The sequence below is a fragment of the Castor canadensis genome, chromosome 1 (genome assembly GCF_047511655.1).
Source record: "Castor canadensis chromosome 1, mCasCan1.hap1v2, whole genome shotgun sequence".
Lineage (NCBI taxonomy): Eukaryota > Metazoa > Chordata > Mammalia > Rodentia > Castoridae > Castor > Castor canadensis.
Window position 1 is genome coordinate 157,750,985 of NC_133386.1, and position 12,691 is coordinate 157,763,675.

The 12,691-nt window shown below is 43.4% G+C and overlaps 1 protein-coding gene and 1 long non-coding RNA gene across 3 annotated transcripts in view; one reads left to right on the forward strand and one right to left on the reverse strand.

Annotated features, from left to right (window-relative positions):
- The window catches only part of Nav2 (neuron navigator 2), a 686,981-nt gene that overhangs the window by 130,596 nt on the left and 543,694 nt on the right, over positions 1 to 12,691 (forward strand). The window lies entirely within an intron of this gene.
- On the reverse strand, positions 3,705 to 10,021 carry LOC141411249 (uncharacterized). Its single transcript, XR_012436058.1, has 3 exons — positions 9,945 to 10,021; positions 7,643 to 7,748; positions 3,705 to 4,108 (listed from the first exon to the last, which is right to left on the reverse strand). It is a non-coding gene; the product is annotated as an uncharacterized lncRNA (long non-coding RNA).

Below are 12,691 nucleotides of genomic sequence, written 5' to 3' on the forward strand. Positions count from 1 at the left end.
TTGTCACTGCAGTGCACAGGGCAGGGAGAGATGGCCCAAACAATGTATACACATATGAATAAATGAATAAAAAATGAAAAAAATCTAGATTCTGCATATAAGAGAAAATGTGATATTTGTCTTTCTGAATGTAGCTTATTGTTCTTAATGTGATAATCTCCAGTTCCATCCATTTTTCTGCAAATGACATATTCATTCTTCTTCATAGCTGAATAAAACTCCATTGGAGTACTTTCCAAGATCCTTGAGTCAGTGTCCTGCAGGCCACAGATGCTCATGGAGGTTCCTCAGGATGTCCAGGGAAAGTTGCAGCAGTGAGGTCTCTTCTAGCTGTGTTGCTCCCTGAGTCTGGGTCTGAAGCTGACAAAGGCAGTAGGCAGAAGAGATGATGGGAAGTTATATGCTGCTTTTGTCCACAGGGGAAAAAATGACAAGTAGAAACTTGGTGAGGGGGAAGGGAAGAGTATAAAAGTAAGACAATCAGTTGGGCACAGTGGCTCATGCCTGTGATTCTAGCTACTCAAGAGGCAGAGATCTGGAGGATCATGGTTCAAGGCCAGCCCAAGCAGAGATTGTGAGATTACCCACCCCCCCTTCCATCTCAGCCAATAGGTGGGCACAGTGGCACACACCTGTCATCCCAAGCTATGCAGGAGGCTGAAATAGAGAGGCAAGTGTAAGGCCCTGAGTTCAAATCCTGGTACTACCAAAAAAAAAAAAAACCTAAGACAGCAACTACCCAAATATAAAACTAAAATACAGTATAATTTTTAAGCCCTTGTGAGAGTAAAAAGCAAAGGTAATCCATTTGATCTTGATGCTTGGAACACTGTACTTTGAGTAGGTCAGTTCATGACATAGAGCAACATTTTCTTCCAATTTCACATTGATGTTCTACATGAGATAAAACTTACCTGATCCAATACTGTAAAAAAAAAAAAAAGGCAGTAGGCAGGGCTGACTCTGTTATTTTAAGATGCAAAGACTTGTCACTTGAAGATCATTTGGAAGTGAGTGATGCTGAAAGACATTGATTGCTGTTTCCAATTTTCCTCCTAGGAAAAGAAACAACTTCACAAATAGGAAATGAGTTGATGCTCTGTGGGAGGCTGCTTCTGACATGGTCCTAATGATCTCTGCCTCCTGATAGTCAACCCCTTGTGCAAGGCCCCCCTCCTTAGTGACTTGCTTTTAAAAAACAGAAATGGTTAGCTGTGCTAGTCAGCTTTCCATTACTGTGGAAAAATACCTGTGGTAATTAACTTAAAGGAGGAAAAGGGGTTTTTTGCTCACAGTTTTGGAGGTTTCAGTTCATCTTGCCTTTGGGTTTATGGTGAGGCAGCAGATCATAGAGGGAGCCCAAGGTAGAGGAAGCCATTTACCTCAAAGTGGCCAAGAAGCAAAGAGAGGCAAGTAGGTGTTTAGAGTCCCAATATCCCCTTCAAGGGCACACCCCCAGTGACCTAACTTCCCTCCAGTAGGCCCCACCTCCTAAAGGTTATACCACTTCCCAATAGTACCACAAGCTGCCAATCAAGCCTTTTGTACATAGCCTTTGGGGGACACAACCAAACCACAGCAGGAACAGAGATGTCACTTATATATTAGGTTGCAGAAGACTGTGACATCTGTCTTGCTGGATTCTTTCTCTATCACCTCAGCTTACTTGCCTTGGTGAAACAAGATGCCTTGTTAGAGAAGTCCACATGGCAAGAACTGTAGGCAGCCTCTGACCAATAACCAGTGAGCAACCAAGAGCCCTAACCCAGCTCCTACAAGTTGCTGGCTGTTGCTCCAACAATCACATGAGTGAGCTTGGGAGAGGATCTGCCCCAGCTGATCCTTGACAGAGCTATCTGCCCAGCTATTGCCCTTGATTGTATCCTGGAAGAGACCCCAAAATGGAGGGCCCAGCTAAACTGTGCTTGGATTATCCTGACTCACAGAAATTGTTATTGTTTCAGGCCACTATGCTTTGGAATAACTTGTTGCCCAACAGCAGATATAGTTAATGCCTGGTTCTAGGGTTCTGAGGAGTCATGGATGGAAGCCCAAAAAGCCAGAGAAATCCTAAAAATAGGGAAGCGACTCCTCCAGCTTTCAAAAAGCAAGAAGGATTCGATATGATGTGATCTCAGACATCAGTGATCACAGACATGACACTGGCCCTCCCTCCGCCTCAGTTTCTCCATGTGTAAAATAAGGGGATTTTCCAACACTTTTCGAAAATCACAACTTTAAGGATTCAGAGACCACTGCCCTCCTTCACCTTGTTTATTATCAATTGATGAAAAAGATACAAAATGACAAAAAGCTACTCTACCCGCAGTGGTGTTGTCACCAACTTTGTTAGTCATAATTGCACTTCTCATATGTTTGAAATTTATTATCTCATATGTTTCAAACATATTATCATATGTTTGAAATTTATTATCATTTCATATGTTTGAAATGACTCAACATGCAGGCATTTCTGGGTGGGAATGGCTAAATAGCCACAGTCATCAGGAACAATTAAGACAGATCACTTTAGATTCTACTTAGACTCATATGGCACAAATGACAGCAAGGTCAAGGTTAAGTCAGGGACACTTGAGTTGGAGAGCCTTGGATTCTCCACCTAGTTCTGCCCATTCCCAGCTGTGTTCCCTACAGAAAGGGCACTATTTTACAAATCCTCACTTGCTTTATCTTTGTGAGAGGGATGGTAACACTTACCCTGTAGCATCATTATAAGAATTAAATTCAATAATGCTGGGCTACAATACCACTCTTGGGAATATACCCAAAAGTCTGTGACACAGGTTACTCCAGAGGCACCAGCACACCCATGTTTATTGCGGCACTATTCACAATAGCCAAGATATGGAAACAGCCAAGATGCCCCACCACTGACGAATGGATTAAGAAAATGTGGTATCTGTACACAATGGAATTTTATGTAGCCATGAAGAAGAATGAAATGTTATCATTCGCTGGTAAATGGATGGAATTGGAGAACATCATTCTGAGTGGGGTTAGCCTGGCCCAAAAGACCAAAAATCGTATGTTCTCCCTCATATGTGGACATTAGATCAAAGGCAAACACAACAATGGGATTGGACTTTGAGCACATGATAAAAGGGAGAGCACACAAGGGAGGGGTGAGGATAGGTAAGACACCTAAAAAACTAGCTAGCATTTGTTTCCCTTAACGCAGAGAAACTAAAGCAGATACCTTAAAAGCAACTGAGGCCAATAGGAAAAGGGGACCAGGAACTAGAGAAAAGGTTAGATCAAAAAGAATTAACCTAGAAGGTAACACACACGCACAGGAAATCAATGTGAGTCAATGCCCTGTATAGCTATCCTTATCTGAACCAGCAAAAACCCTTGTTCCTTCCTATTATTGCTTATACTCTCTCTACAACAAAATTAGAAATAAGGGCAAAATAGTTTCTGCTGGGTATTGAGGGGGTGGGGGGGAGAGGGAGGGGGCGGAGTGGGTGGTAAGGGAGGGGGTGGGGACAGGGGGGAGAAATGACCCAAGCCTTGTATGCACATATGAATAATAAAATTTAAAAAAAAATAATGCCGGGCTAGAGGCATGGCTCAAGTGGTAGAGTGACTGCCTAGCAAGTGTGAAGCCCTGAGTTCAAACTCCATTTCTATCAAAAAAAAAAATAGTAGCACCAGTAAGAACTCTAATAACCAAACATCCCATCTTTGCATCAGCATTGATGTACTCACATACAGGCTGCCATTTATTGAGCACTTAACTTGTGCAAGTCATGGAGCCAAATTCTTCCTCCAGTATTCCAGGTGCCAACCTACAGGACTCCATCTCTTTGGGGTAATGTTGATAGCTTCCTCCCCTGGGATGCTATGGGTCACACAGGCCTCCCCTTTTGGAGGGCATCAGGGCATTAGCTGTCAGGTGTCTCCTGCAGTCAGTGCTGGTCTCTTCTACTATCCAAAGGTCTAGTTCCCCATGGACAGAGCAGGCAGTGTCCTCAAGAGTAGAGATGGTGAAGCTGTCTCAGTTGAGAAGTCCCTAGTATGAGTTGGATCAAGGTCTCAACCTGTCCTCTCTGAGACCCACACCTGTAGACCATCCAAACCCTGAAACCTGAGTAGGAAAGAAAGAGGCATTGTGACATCTGAAAAGTGTGTGCCTTTCTGTCTTGGCGCTCACTTCTCATACTATAATTCTTTGCAAAGAAAGGAACACTGTAGTATGATGTACAGAGGATGGAGATTCTGGTTTCAGAGTGGTTTTGCCATTCACAGGCTGATGTGGGCAACTTGTATCACTTCCCACCCCTAAGTTATTCACCCACGAAATGGGATGGGGTTACAGTCCCTGTGCAGGAGCACATCCTACCAGGAACCTCACATCAGGAGCTAAAGGAAACGCACGAAGTTGGTGCTCAGTGTGTGGCAGGGAATCCCCACTTCTCAGCTTTCTCACTGTGAAGGGCAGAGGTGTCACATGAGAACTGTCTTGCAAAGTTTGGGTTATGCTTGGTATTGGCTCAGTCTTACCATCATCATTACATTTCTCATGAAGACAGCTTTCCCTCCCCCAAACCATGTCTGACTTCCAAAACTAAGCTTTTCCCACTACCCCAGGAGTTGGACACTATTGTGGGACCCACAGGGAGGCTGGAACAAATGTTCTTTTTTCTTCCACAGTTCCAAAACTCCAATACTTATATTTCCACCCTGTTACTTTTTTAGCTTTGCTGATAATTAAATATGGACATGTTTCAAAGTTTTCTAAATTGTATATCAGCAGATGTCCTAAGGGGAGGAGTATACACCATTCTTTGTCACTTCCCTCAGTTAGTTGCCCATATATTGGTACAGTCTGGTCCCATAAGTGTGTATGTGTTGTTGAAAACCTGAAGAAGGAAATACCTCAGCAGTCCTGACCTCTGAGATGTGGATTTTAATGTCTCTACTTTCTTCTTTAAGCTACTTTATAATATCTGTACTCTCATGAGAATGAAATATTGGAATGATTTATCATTGAATGTGACCTGTTACTTTCCTATTCTAACAAAGCTGAGTATCTCTGAGCTATGCCAATCCTTGGAGAGGCTTGGTCCCTGGGCAGCTGGTGAACCAGAAGCCCCTGCAGCAGCCTGATGCAGCCCCCTGTGTCTGATAGAGCCTGCAGTGTGGGGCAGGTTGGAGAGACAAGTCTCCCTCCAGAGCTGCTCGGAGAGGCTTGAGCACTCCCCACCATCCCTCCTGAGCATCCCCTGATCTGGAGGAAGGCACTAGACTTAAGTAATGCCAGCTGGAAAGTGAAGTTTATTTTTCTATTCTCTACAAGGAATAAATATTCTTGGCCTCTTTAAAAAGGGAAGAAAGCAAGGCATCAGACCAGTAGCTGCATATGCTGAGCTAATGTGCTATGTGTTTTCAAACCCTCTCACTGGGAATTGTTTGATCTCCCCTCTGGTTGGGTCTGCAGCTGTGGTGTTGAGTGATGCTGGCCTCTCGCTGCAGACCAGAGGCAGCTCTGCAGAGCAGTGGTCTCTGGGATATAGGCCCTGGCAGATGTGCAACAGAACAGAGAACCATAGTGTGTCACTGTTGGGGCAGAAGATAAGACAGCTGAGAGAAGTGGCAAGAGGTCAGTGGAGTTATATAACTGAGGGTGGGAGTGCCACCAACTGGGAGCTTCCTGTTACAGAGAAGTGTGTATTTAAATATTCAGGGACTCAGACAGAACATTGTTTTCTCTGAAGAGAACCCAGCAACACTTTGAGTCTTAGATTCTTATCCTTCCAGGCCCCAAACCTTTCTTCTTTGAGAAAGAAGTAACTAAGCCACAGTTTGGTTCTACAGGGGTTTTAACTGTAAAAATATACACAGTTCTCAACCTATCATGCATCAGTCATCCACAGAGCTCAAAGCCTCCTGACTCTCTTGATGATGTTTCACAGGTGATTGTGGTGGGTGACCCAGTTGAAAACCACAGGATCACCTCTAATCCTAAGCATCTTCCCTACCTGGCTTATGGAAGCAGGGTTGCTGGGAGGAGCATAAGAGCCCATATGGCTGGTGTTTGGGGTCCCATCACCCACTTTCCCATCCTCCTCTCCTCACTCCCATTTAGTCTTTTGCAGACCTCAGACTAACCTTCCCCACCCAGAATATTATGTTACCAGGAGCTCCTGAACAGCACCACTGTACCCCATTTTTCCTGACTCTACTAGACCTAATCACTGTCCCTCAGAGGAGATTCATGGAAACAAGTCAGGGGCCACCTGACAGGGAAACCCATGCCTACTTGGAACAGGCAACCTGTAGGGCCTCAGTCGCTAGAGGACCTAGGGTGACTAACCGTATGGATTGGACAGCTGGTAGAAGATGCTTGTGGGCCCCTTAGACCACAGCCTGCACTTGCCTGTCAGCTTAGCCTGTGACAGCCAAGTTCCCTTGGGAAAGCTGTTTTTGTTTATGTGTTTATTCTTTCCTTATCTCATGTTGACAGTCCTTCATTTAATTCAGCAAGCAAGCACCAGGCTCTGCACTAGGAACTGGGCAGCAGAAGCAAAGCAGGCTGGGCCCCTGCTGTCCAGATGCACAAACTCTACCAGGACTGACAGCTATAAACAGACCACCGCAGTGTGGTGTCTCCCGCTCTGAGAGGTGGAAATAAATCTGAGCACAGAGGGGCCTTCATTTAAGCCTGGCAAAAGGAAAGCATTGGAAGGAGGTGATCCTTGCAAGTGGACAACAGCTTACTAAAGATACCACATACCATTTCTAGGTGGCAGAGCACTTAGGACATAGTTGGATGTGAGTGATCTGTCATTCATTTATTCTGTCATTCACTCATTCACTCAGCAAGCACTTATATAACTTCTTTTGTATTCCAAGATTTATTCAGGCACAGCTCTGTCTGCCCTTACCACTCCTAAGTGTGTTGGTGGGATAGAGATGATCAACAAAATATAAGCATAAAATCTGTGAATCTACTTTAACATATATAAAAAGTATATAAAGAATATATTATAGAGTATATATAATGTGTAATATATATTCACAAATATAAAATTTATCCATAATTTTAGTATAATTTATCCATAATGTAGTATATATAAGTGTACTTACATATATTATATCTGATTACATATAGTGATGAGACTTACAGAGAAAAACATGGCAGGGAAGGAGTCCAGGGAGTGCTGGGAGAGGGGAGTAGCCAAAGTTGGCCTCAAGTTTCTCTGTTAAGGTGGTGCTGAGAGGTGGGGGCAGTGATGTGGAGGAGGAGCTCTGGCAAGAGGACAGAGGAGGAAGCAGGTCTAGGGAAGGGTAATGTTGGATTACATTGTCCCATAGCTGAGGCCCCAAGACAGCAGGAGGTGCCTAGGCACGGAGAAGTGCAAAAGAGGACATCACCCTACACATTAGGGACAAAGATAGTGAAAATGGGACTATGGTATTGAGTTAGATTCAGAGTCACAGAATGACTGTTTTTTCCAAATAAAATATTAAGATTTAATCTCAAGGTTTTTTTTCTGATTAAAGAAGCCTCCAAAAGGTTGAAAAATTAGTATTTAGATATGCAATTAGTTATCTTTTACTATATAATAAGTTACCCCAACACTTCGTGTCTTAAAGCAATAAACATTCATTACCTTACCTCACTCTGTCTGTGTGTCAGGAACCCAGGAGCAGCTCAGCTGGTGATTCTAGCTCAGGGAGTCTCATGAGGCTGTAGTTCAGATGTTAGCCATGGTTGTAGTTGCCTGAAGGCATGACAGAGCAGGAACAAGCATCTGCTTCTGAGGTAATTCACTCACAGCCTGGGCAGTTAATACTAATACTTGAAAAAGGCTTTAGTTCTTGATCTCTGCAAAGGGTAGTTGAGTCTCCTGACAACATGGTGACTGACTTTCCTCAAAGCAAGTGATTCAAGGAAGAGCAAAGCAGAAGCCCTAATGTATTTTACCACCTAGCCTCAGACGTCACATACCACATCATGTCCAAAGCATCCTGTTTATTACACAAGTCAGTACTGGTCAGTGTAGGACAATTCTACACAAGGACATGAATATGAGGTGGCAAGGATTAGTGGGACCATCTTTGGAGGTTGGCTATCACAATAGTTATCTAATGAACAAGGTATTTTAAAGTGACATGAAATTAGCATTATTCCAGACATTTGTGAAGCATGATCACTAGTAAAACTATCTACTGGACAGTTTTTGCTTAAGGTCAAGTTGGCTCCCAATGGTAAGGAAATGGTTTTGTGTTCACCCGGAACTGGGAATTTTCTCATTTGTGCTTAAATAAGTTACTTAGTCTTTCTGAACTTCAGATCCCTCACCTGTGGAGCCACCTTTGTAGTTGCTCTTAGGATGAAAATCGGATTGTGCCCGTCCCAGTGGGTATCCACTCCAAAACATGAAAGGTTGAATCCTGGTGTTACCTTATATTGACTGTTTGACTTTGAGGCACCTCTCTGTGCCTCTATTTCTGCTTCTATACAATGGCAATTATAATAGCCTCTGTCTCACAGAATTGCTGTGAAGATTGAATGAGCTAATTTTTATAAAATACTTAGCACTGTGTCCAGCACATTGGAAGTGCTGTATAAATACTTGTAAAACAAAAGGTAGTCTTGATATATAGGTCTTCCGTAATTGGTAGCTCTCTCTCCCCTCCACCCAGGCTTTTGCCCAGAACATGCTGGGAAAAGTGACCATGTCCCTGGCAAGTGAGAGCCTTTTGATGTGTGCATGGAGCTTCCCTGCAATGGTCTAATGTGTTTTCTATTCCTTGGCTTTTCAAGCTATAGATTCCCCAGGCTCTCTTCTATTTTTATCGTTTTTCTTGCTTTTCTATGGTTAGAAGAACAGCTGCAGTCCTTGGCCCCAGGGTCCACATGTATTTGAACTTTCAGGAGTCATTATTCATGGGGTGGAAGTGCATGAATTTTGCTAACCCAAAGGTGAATCTGTCACCCAAACTTGTGACCTGAAAGCCACTGAGAGAAATACAATTCCCTTTCAGAATGTCTTAGCTAGCCTAGCTCTGTGCTCCTGAATACACCAAACACACCAAAAGTCCTCCAAGGGCCACCTTCTGCATAAATGCCATGTTGAAGACAAGTGTTTTCCAGTTTGGAACAGTGAACAACAAAAAAGGGCCTAGAACAGCAGACTCTAAGAGGAAAGGTGGCTAATGCCCATTGTTTGCAGATTCTCAGCCCAAAACTATCAGAGCTCATCTAGTGATCCTGAGATCATTTTATTACCATCTTAACCTGGCCCCAAAGCCAGGCTTTAAGTACTCCATATGCTGCCCTGATGGCTTCAGACTCTCTAGGCCATCCCCATTCACCTGGTGACTCCTCCAGAGACAAGGACTAATATAGACAGCTCCCAGGTTCTGACCACACACAGGCCCACTCATATTGTCAGATCACTGTACTTCTCCCTGCCTGTTTTCCTCATCTACAGAACCAGAAAGTTGGTTCCTAAAGTAGGTACTCGCAATCTTTAGGAAATTGGAAGACTTAGGTTTGAACCTGGCCTTTTTAAGTTTGATATCCCATTCTATCCCATTGTGTCCCATTCTATAAACAGAGGATGGTTAAGCCAAATCCAGAGAGGTGCAATTAGAACCAAGTGATCAGGTGTGGACATACAGAAGTTACTCAGTAAATGCTTTCTTCCTGTCCCCACCCACCCCCATAAATGTACAGGCACACTACTTAATCAGAAAAATCACAGATTCATTTACTTATTTAGTAAGCATTTGCTTCCACCTTTTTATTTATCTTCTTACATACTTTCATCTGTCCATCTGCCTGTCCATCCATCTTTCAATCCATCATTCGCTCACCTTCACACTTGCTCACTCAGATACTCAGTGAGTTACTACTGTACTATGTTCCGAAGATGGAAAGCTGAGAAGGTCCTTGCTTTCAATAAACTCACCATCTGGCTTGGGCAGTGTGCTGAGCGGCACCCCACAATCAGATGTACAAAGCTTTGCTCTGTGAGGTTTAGTTCACCAGAGGACAGCTGTGGTATTAAAGTAGCTTTTCCCCCAAGATTTGCCCTCACTTAGCAGCAAGGTGCAATGGTTAAACCATTAATTTAACCTTTCATCCTGTTCAAGTCTGATTTGTTGAAATACAGCCACAGTCAACATCTGTCTGAAGCCCATTCTTTTTATGTGAGCCACACAGCCAGCCGACCTGCTCATAGCACCTCTGGGCTGTTACCCTTTGTAGGGGGCAGAACCAGCACCTTAGGCATCTGGGGAGGGCAAATTATCCAAGAGTGCTAACCCCATCTAATTGGCCTAAACAATTAATGACGTGGAACCTTTTTGAAGGCACCATAGATAAACGACCAGGAACCAAGACTGAAGTGAACCAGAGGCCACAGTGCTGATGAGTATCTATTTCTCCTGGCAGGGTGCCGTTGTTGTTGTTGTTGCTTAAAGGAGCTAGTTAGCACCTCTCAACCATGATGAAACCAAACCAGGACAAAGGTAGGAGGGGAGGGGAGTGTGTAGTTAGTATGTCTAATAGACCCTGGGAGGGAGAGGTCTCAACAACCATTTCTAAGATGTGCACTCTGACTGGCACATTGTAGGCCCTTAAATATCTGTTAGGTCAGTGAAAGTGTGGTGTCCAGTGTTTGGTAGAGTGCATCTGGGTTCCATCATGAGACAGATGTAGCTCAGTATCATGAATTCAGGCATGCAGACAGCTTGACTTTGCTGACCCTTGACAAGCACACACACACACACACATTGTCCATGATCTTTGCCATGTTACTTTGCATTTGGTTTCCTAAAGATCCACTTGGTTCTAAGTCTGGCTAAATGACGTGCTTTGGCCAGTGGAATTTTAGGAGATATGACACAGGTGAGAGCTTTAAAAAGACATTGGCCCATTCCTACTCTTGAAGTTGCTCCTATTCCATAGTCATAAGGAGATGCCCAGGCTAGTGTGGTACAGAGACAAAGGCATGCAAAGGAGAGTCCAGTCACCTGACAGCCAACTGCCACCACTCATGAGAGCTAGCTGAGCCACTGCCAGCGCTACCCAGTCTAAATGTTAGACCTGCAGGCTCAGAAGCTACAAGCCTATAGCTGAAATTGCAGGATCATTGTATGATAATAAATAAGTGATACTCCCATAGCCAATTACAACATGGGACAGAGCTTGAAAAGTGGCCTGAGGAAGAGATGAGGTACTTCTTGGCTTTCTTTTTCCCCCTGTGTTCTCAGAAAAACATTTGGTCAAGAGGAAGCAGGCATTAATTGCTTAAATGATGGTTCAGAATTGTGAACTGGAAAGTTCCAGTCCATGTTGAGCTGTCTCTCTTGCAGAGTATAAGTCTGTCATAATACTAATCCTGATGTTAAATGCTTAACTGTGCAATGCACATTAAGACTTAATGAAACTTCCAGGTGTTTTATCTAACCCATTCTGATTCTCTGAGGACACTATTTCTCATAGAAGAGGTGGCTTACAGCTAGTGAGAGGCCAAGAATGCTTAATACAAGATGTATTTGTTTTTTATAGCTGATGTAACAAATTACCACAAAAGTAGTGGCTTAAAATGATACAAACATTATTTTATACTTCTGTGGGTCAAAAGTCTGACAGGGTCTCACTAGGCTAACATCAGAGTATCACAAGAGATGTGCTTCTTTCTGGAGGCTGTAGGGGCAACTCTATTTCTTAGACTTGTCCAGCTTCCAGGACCAGTCCACATGCCTCGGTTCATGGCCTGGACAATGGTCTGAATATTCGTATCCCCCTAAAATTCATATGTTGTAATGTAATATGATAGTATTAACAAATGTATTTGAAAGTGATCAGGTGTGTGGGTTCCACCCTCACAAATGGGATTAGCACTCTTATTAAAAAAAAAAAACTCAAGTGTGATCTCTTGTCCCTTCTGCCTGCCATGTGAGGCTGTAGAAAGAAGGTGCCATCTTTGAAGCAGTTGACAATTCCCCTAAGACTCTCCAGTCTCCATAACTGTGAACTAATAATTTTCTATTGTTTATAAATTTTCCATTCTAAAGTACTTTGTTATAGAATCCCCCAAAGACAAAGACAGCTCATTTCCTCCATCATCTTCTTTTTTCTTTTTTGGCAGAACTGTAATTTGAACTCAGGGCTTTGTTCTTGCTAGGCAAGCACTCTACAGCTTGAACCTATGCCTCCAACCCTTTTTACTCTGTTTATTTTGGAGATATGGTGTCACTTTTTGCTCTGACAGACCTGGACACTGACCCTCCTATTTTATTCTTCCCACTGTCACTGGGATGACAAACATGCATGACCATGTCTAGCTTTCTTCTTTTGACATGGGAGTCTTACAAACTTTTGCCTGAGCTGACCTAGAATTGCCATCCTCCTGATCTCAGCCTCCTGTGTAGTTTGAAATGATGCCACTGCACCCAGCTTTTAGTTGAGATGTAGGGTCTCGCAAACTATTTGCCTAGACTGGTCTTGAATGTTGAGCCTCCCAATTTCAGCTCCTAAGTAGCTGGGATTACAGGTATGAGCCACTGGCTCCTGACCCTTCTTTGAACATCTTTCAAAGGAGTCATCTGATTAGACTGGGCTCACTTGGATGATCCAGGATGCTCCCCCATCTTAAGGTTTTAACCTTAATTATATTTGCATATATTTTTGTATGATAACTAGTATATT